The sequence below is a fragment of the Peromyscus maniculatus genome, chromosome 15 (genome assembly GCF_049852395.1).
Source record: "Peromyscus maniculatus bairdii isolate BWxNUB_F1_BW_parent chromosome 15, HU_Pman_BW_mat_3.1, whole genome shotgun sequence".
Lineage (NCBI taxonomy): Eukaryota > Metazoa > Chordata > Mammalia > Rodentia > Cricetidae > Peromyscus > Peromyscus maniculatus.
Window position 1 is genome coordinate 48,501,828 of NC_134866.1, and position 7,321 is coordinate 48,509,148.

The 7,321-nt window shown below is 45.5% G+C and overlaps 1 long non-coding RNA gene across 1 annotated transcript; it reads left to right on the plus strand.

Moving 5' to 3' along the window:
- Window positions 1-395: 395 nt before the first annotated feature.
- LOC143268766 (uncharacterized) lies at window positions 396-3,700 on the plus strand. Its single transcript, XR_013044891.1, has 3 exons — window positions 396-866; window positions 2,936-3,052; window positions 3,492-3,700. It is a non-coding gene; the product is annotated as an uncharacterized LOC143268766 (long non-coding RNA).
- Window positions 3,701-7,321: the final 3,621 nt, after the last annotated feature.

Here is a 7,321-nt window from a genome sequence, read left to right on the forward strand (position 1 = left end):
CCTATGTGCTTGGAAAGCTCACATGCTCAGCCCTGAACTCTAGACTGGGAAACGATGCTTAAAGTTCAGCCTTCCCGAGTTGTCCAGCCCTACAAAAAGGCTGCAGCAGCTGAGGAACAAGACCAAAACGGGTCCTAAAAGACCTGACATCCAGATTCCAGTAGGATTCGTCTCTATTATCTGAAGTTCGAAGACAAGAGAGAGCTGCATTTTAATTTCTTCTTCTATCCCTTTCTTCTTAAGGAGTGTTTGTTTTTAACCATAAACACAAACTAGGCTATGTTTGGGGCCAAGTAGAATGAAGCAGCAGCTTGGAAACACCAAGGTCAAGACCAGGATGCCCCTGAGGAACAGAGCAGCTGACTAAATGCAGCCTGGTGCCTCAGCTCTTGGCTAGGAAGTTTTACATGAACAATATTGTACAATGTAATCCAGAACCTGTCGAAGTTAGATGTCCCAAATGACCACCATGCTTCATCCCCAATCTGTGGTGCTAATAGGAGGTGAGGCGTAGTTTAAAAAAAAAAAAAAGTCATGCCCTTGAAGGTGATATTGAGTCCCCAAGGCCTCCTCCCTAATCTTGTTCCCAAGCCCACGTGTGAGGCAAGCAGGTTCCCTCTACCGTGCACTTCCACCATAATATACCATGCTGTGGGCGCCAGGCAAAGGACTAAATGATATAAGGAGCTGAAACCGTGAGCGTAAATGAGCCTTCCCTCTTCATCAGTTAGTTTAGCTCTCTATTTTGTCATAGTAACAGAAGGATGAACAGCGAAGTACCTGTCCTCAAGAGCACATGCATACTAAGTGGAAGTCACCACACATTGTCCCTGAGCAGAACAGTGAGGACAACCCTCTCACAGGAGGTAGGACCGGCCCCAGGGAAGGGCTGTCTCTGGGTTTTTTTTCCTATGCCCTAGACTCTTCCTCTGCTGATCAGTCTCATCCTCTCATGGTTACCGGTTCCATCTATGTGATGATGGTCCAATTTTCCAGCCCCAAACCTCCCTGGTGCTCTAGAGGCCAACACCTATTGTTCGTTGTGTATCTTAACCTGGAAGTCCCATAAACACGCCAAGGGTCCCCCATTGAGTCTGTTGCCTCAGTGATCTCTAGCATCTCCCCACTGCCCTCTGCTGGCCAGAGCACTAAATCTCGCCTTCAGATTCCTGGGGCCAATGTTGATCCTTTCTAAACATACAGCAGCCAGAAGGATTGGTGTCAAAGAAGAAACCTGACACCAGATAGGTTGCTGGAAGTCCCCCTCAATGCCACCCCGCCCCAAAGGGCGAGGCTCCAATTCCCTTAGAGGACGTATATAAGTGTTGTAACCTGGTACCTGCCCATACCTCCTGTCTCAGGTCTTGGCCTTTCCCGCCTCCTCTCCATTTGCCTTCCATCTCTTCAACACAGACTGTCCACAACATCCAGATTGAGCTTATTGTCATTCCTTGGTGTCCATATTCTCACTCACGCCAGCTCCTATGCACCCTGCTTCCTCTTCGTGGAAGACATGGTTTTATTTGAAGAGTTCTTTTCCTCACTCCTCGGCTCCCATCTGACACATCACTTCCACACATCTGGAAGTCCTCAGAACTACCCAGAGACTGCCTTTTCCCCCAGCAGCACACCTGCAAAGTCCCCTCAATGATGGATGAGCTGCTGGGTTTTGTAACTGCCGTTTCTTTGGGGTTTGTTTTGGGAAGTCTTATGTAGCCCAGGCTAACTTCAAACTCAGTGTGCCACAGAGGCTAGCCTTGAACTTCTCATCCCTTTGCCTCTACCCGTTGAGTGCAAATAGTAGAGAGGTAAGCCGCCACACCCTTCTTGTAACTGCCATTGCATTGCTGGAGAGGAAGACTCAACATAAGGAATACTAAACAGACAGGAGTAACTAACAGGAAGACTGTGCATAGAAAACAGACTCCCCTTTTCTGTTTGTCTCTTACCCCTCCCAAACGCACTATCTCGGGAAAACCAGTGATTGCATCCTATCTCAGGCATCACATGTCAACAAAAAGATAAGGACTACTTAAAAATGGTGGCCCTACTGTGCTAGGCAAGTACAAGAAGGTCCAAACAATATAGTCTCCGCTTGCTTTTTTTTTTTTTTTTTTTTTTTTTTGAGACAGGGTTTCTCTGTGTAGCTTTGCGCCTTTCCTGCAGCTCACTTGGTAGCCCAGGCTGGCCTCGAACTCACAGCGATCCACCTGGCTCTGCCTCCCGAGTGCTGGGATTAAAGGCGTGCGCCACCACCGCCCGGCTTTCCGCTTGCTTTTTATCACAGAACAGCACCTTCCCAGAGACCATGTCATCATGTGGATCACTGGGAAGCAAATCCCATTTCCCCATAGGAGAAGTGTTACAATCAGAGGCCATATGCCAGACAAGGGACTTGGCTTCATGTAGACATAAACAAAAATATTTCACAAAGACTAAGAGTCAAGTAACTCTAAATTTCTCAGCCCTGCCCTTGCCCAGTAAGCTCTGTGAGGCCAGAGGCTGAAGGCAGGAAGGTATCTGCACAGGGCGTGGCTCAAAGGAGTTCTTAGCATAAACACACCATCTTTGAGTTAGCACTTTGGGTAAGTGAATGACTTTGACCTGTGTCCCTGCACTGTAAAGCAAACAGACCAAATGTTTGCATCATCAAGGTCCAGAGTTCCAAAAGTGCCCACTCAGGAGTCAGAGAGTTTCTATCCATAGCCCACTGCCACCTTGGTGGACTTCGGTGAAACAAAGCCACCAGTATTTCCTTCGTACCTTCATATAGTCCCTGCTTAAAGTTGAGGACTTGGTCACGTGAATGGCTTTAGGTATTGAGACTTCAGCAAGCACAATAAACAGGCTTGTGGATGGTCTGTATGTTCTATACATTAGATCATAAGTACTTCTATATTATGACTTGTTTCCCTGATTATTTCTTGGACCTCAGGCACCATGCTGAGGAACCCAAGCCCCGTGGAGAGACCAAGATGGAGGAGAACCAAGGCATTCTGATAGACCACCCAGGTGAACTCCCAGCCTGCCGACAGTACCAACCACTAGTCATGTGAGTGAAAATCTGCGGCAGTGCAGCCCAGTGGATCCCCCAGATGGCAGCAGCCACAGCAGAATTTATGTAGAGTAGAAACTCCCCACTGAGTGTAGTCAACCCACAAAGTAATGAGAGATAATAAAATAGCTGTTTCAGGGCAGTAAGTTTGGGGGTGGGGCAGGATGCTATGTAACAACACACAAGGACTGTTCAAGAAGGACTAAATTGCGCACGTGAGTGTGTGTGTGTGTGTGTGTGTGTGTGTGTGTGTGTGTGTGTGTGTGTATACATACCACCACTGTGCATGTAAACTTTCCTAATTGAGAAACATTCAAAATATTCCAACCATTTGAAAATGCTGGCAATAGTGCTCAGTAAATATTTATCACACATAAAGATGTTTCCTCTTCCTGAAAAAAAAAAATGTCTTTCCTTCCTACCTTCTCTTGAACAGGTAGAGTTGTTCAAATGCACAGTCAAATAAAGGTCACCAGGAAATCATGCATGCTGTTCAGTCAGTCTACCCAACACTCCACTGACAGCTTTCGAAGCAGTCCCTCGCTCCTGATAATCTATAATAAACAACCGCCAATCAGAGCAGACTGTAAGCAAGGCGTCTAGTAAGTCAGAACTTGACTTTTTTTTTTTTTTAATAAAGAACCTATTGACATTCCAAGCTAAGGGGAAGTGGACCAATATGTATGAGACTGGGCTTTCCTTAAGGAAAAGTGTTCTTTCGGATCGGCATAATAAAATCCCATCGGTGAGATGGAGTATAAACAATAGATTTTTATTTCTCTTGGTTTTGGAGGCTGAAAAATCCAAGATCAAGACACTGGAAGGTTTAGAATTGGATGAGCCCATTTTCTGGTCTATAGACAGCACCCGATGTCTTCACATGAGGGAAGGAGGCAAGGCAGCTCCCAGGTAATAAGACGGGGCCTTTTCTAAGGGCACAAGCTATTGCTTCACTTGGGTGTGACCCTGAGAGTTTAAATATTGAAAGCATGGTCCTCGGTATGGTGATTAAAAAAAAAATAGTGCAATCATAAAGAGGTAAAAACCTAATCTTGATAATTAGGTCACTGAGAACAATTGCCCTTGAAAGGGATTAGTGTGGTTCTCACATACTGTGTTGGTTCTCAAGAGAGTGGGCTGTTATGAAAAGGGAAGACTAGCCCACCTTGTTCTCTGGCTTCCTCTCTCATCAGGATCTCCCCATCTTGAATATTCTCACTGTGATACCCTATGCCACTCACCAGAAAGTGGACTAATGTAATCATTAATCATATCCATGACCTGATTACCTCCCTGAATATCATCACCTCTGGAGCTGAGACTTGAATGTATGAATTTTGACACAAATATTCGGATTTCAACAGAATGAGACTCCAAACCTTCCTCTAGGAAATTAAAAGTCACTGAAATGTGCCAAGGTATTCTTGATCAAGGTTTAGAGGCAAAGACAATGTGACTACTGAAAGAAAATTAGCATGGGGAACAGAAAGAGACTGAACCAAGGGGCCCAGCCCCTATGTAGTTGAAAGATTAAAGAGATTAGTAGTCTGGAGAAGCAATGGTGTGGCTGAATTTAAAAAACAAATGCAATCCCATATAATCAGCCCACTCAACCTTGATGTGAAATGTTTCTGGCCAACAAAGAATAAGAAGTGAAAGAGGATCTTTCCTAGGACCTTGAAGACCCAACATAGCCAGGTTGGCTTAAGGCATCAACCACCATCCCCAGATATTGGCATCTCTTGGGAATGTAGGTCAAGGCCTTGGAGTTCTCAAGTCTGTTGAGTTTGTTGTACTAGCCACACAGATGCAATTGGGCAGGGGCAGTCTCTCATCGTCCAGGGCACCTCTGACTTCCGGCTCTAGCAGCAAGTGACACCCTTCCAACACCTGAGCCTATCACAGGAGGATGGATCCTGTAAGTGGGACCATCTGATGGGCAAATGGCTCAGGCCATCTAATCAGAGTCCTGAAGAAATATGGTTTTATTTCAGGTCTCTTTGTAAGGTAGGTTGGGTCTATTTGGGGCACTTTGTTTCTCAGAATATCTAAGGTTGGGGGCGGGGGCACAAGACGTAGGTAATATTTAATGATGCTTCCTGATGCTAGGTACCTTTCAAGATCTTTTAGTTTGCTTTTCATTTAAGTCTCACATATAATCCTATGACGGGTACTTCACAGAAAAAGGTTGGGGCCGAAGGAAGTGATATTTTTCCAAAGGACCAACCAGTAACTAACAGAGACAGCATGCAGACCCAGTCATTTTCTAAACTACATCTCCTCACGCCCCACACATCACACAGGTTGCTGCTGTGTTCTACCTATTTTAGAGGGTCTAACATGGACAAAACCACAAAGGACGTGAAGGGAGAAAAACATCTCTTAATGTTCTGCAGCTGGTGTCTCCAGACCTACCTTGTCTGAGTCCTCCGTTGTGATGTACCTGCTAAATAATCTTAAATTTAAAAAAATATATACACACAAGTTGTTAGCACACCCAACCAAACCTGGCACCTCACTAAAACTATACTGTCCTATACTGGAGTTGAAATCAGTGTGTCTGCTGTTTGGCCCTGCTGTGTAGATGAAGTTCGCCACAGCAGCTCTCCAGTTTCTCCGGGGCTGGCGCATTTTGTCTAGTGCGCTGAAACGCAGCTCTCTTCCTGCTCTGCGCTTTGCACGTGTATTGTTATTATCAATTAGCAGCAGTATTTGCTATTGATATAGTGCTTGGTATTTTTAAGCCCTTTCCTCTGGGTGTTTGTGCACGGCTGGTCTTTACAGCTGCGGCTATGTTTGCTCTGACTTCACCTTCCCGGCATTATTCCTACGGGCTAAATGATTTGCTTATGGCAATTGCGGAGGAGCATGCTACAGAATGCAAGATGAGCAATAAAGAGAAAGGCAAGAGAGGAGCACCGCAGGCTTGCTGCATATGGGGCGTCGTCCAGCAAGAGGCTGAGCAGACAAGGCTACTTATCTGCTCCTATTGAAAGTGTAGTTATTAACGATGCTGTTTTACAGTTTACGGCTCTTGTTCTGTGGAGGTTGCAAACTCCATGCTCATGGCTTTACCTTGTTCATACAGGCATTGTGCTCTCTCTCCTGTCGGATTTTCCTGACAATACAGCAGAAGCAAGGACGGTGACAAAACTTAAAGGGAAGGTGTAGGTATTGCGATTTCCCCTCTGCTCTTCTCAGTGTTAAGAAGGGCTAATCTTTGTCCCCCAGGACCTACTCCATCTCCTTTAAGAAGAGGGTGGTGGTTCAGCATCCATTTGCAAAGGCTGACGCCTGCCTCTTGGCACCATGGGGACGATTAGAGCAAAATGAAACTGCAGACATCAACAGGAAAAGGCTGGAAGGAGTTCCAGCTAGACGTCTTAAGATTGGCTCCTGGTTCATATGGTGAAATATAGATTTCAATGCCCTAAAGACACTAATACCAGAATGCAAAGACTGTGAAGCCCAACAGAAGGTCAAAAGTAGGAAATTTGGAGGAGAGGAGTAGGTTGAAATAGAGATGTACAGATGTACGCCACATGAGAGAGAAGTCTCGAGGCTAATAGCCACATCAACAACCCTGAGCAAGCATCAATTTCCAGGGTCCCCAGTCCCAAGCCCCTTGCAAAGAGCAGGCTGTCTTTGGGGCCTGCTTCCTTCTTGTTACCAAGCCCAGATCATGATCACCCACTTGAACTAGAAGATTTTCAATTACCTGGGAATTCTAAAGGCTGTGTTTGGTGCCCGCTTTTGCTAGCTTGGGAGGAGAATCCAAGAAACACTGGTACCTTAATTTTTCCACCTCACCTTTACAAAAGATTAGTGGATTAGATTCCACACATAGAGTGGTTGTGTGGCAGTTTGTCTTTAATTCTTTTAACCGTTTAATATATTTTTGTTGGGTCTTTTTTTTTTTTTTTAGTCCGGATCGCATGTAACCCAGGCTGACGTCAAACTCCCATGTGGCCCAGGATGACTTTAAACTTTTGAGCATCCCGACTCACCTTCCTAGTGCTCAGGTTATGGGTCTGTATTACCATGCCCAGTTTCATGCAGTGCTTGGGACGAAACCTGGGGCTTCACTTTGATAGCACTTATCATGGTCCATACGCTAAGTTCTTAACAATATTATCCATTTACTTGTCTTAACAACCATAAGGAACGAATATTACTCTTCTACAGATCAGGAAATGTACAGATAAAGGAACTGTGGCAGCCCTGTCCCTCACCAGGATGGTGCTGGAGAGCTGGCTCCGACGGCAT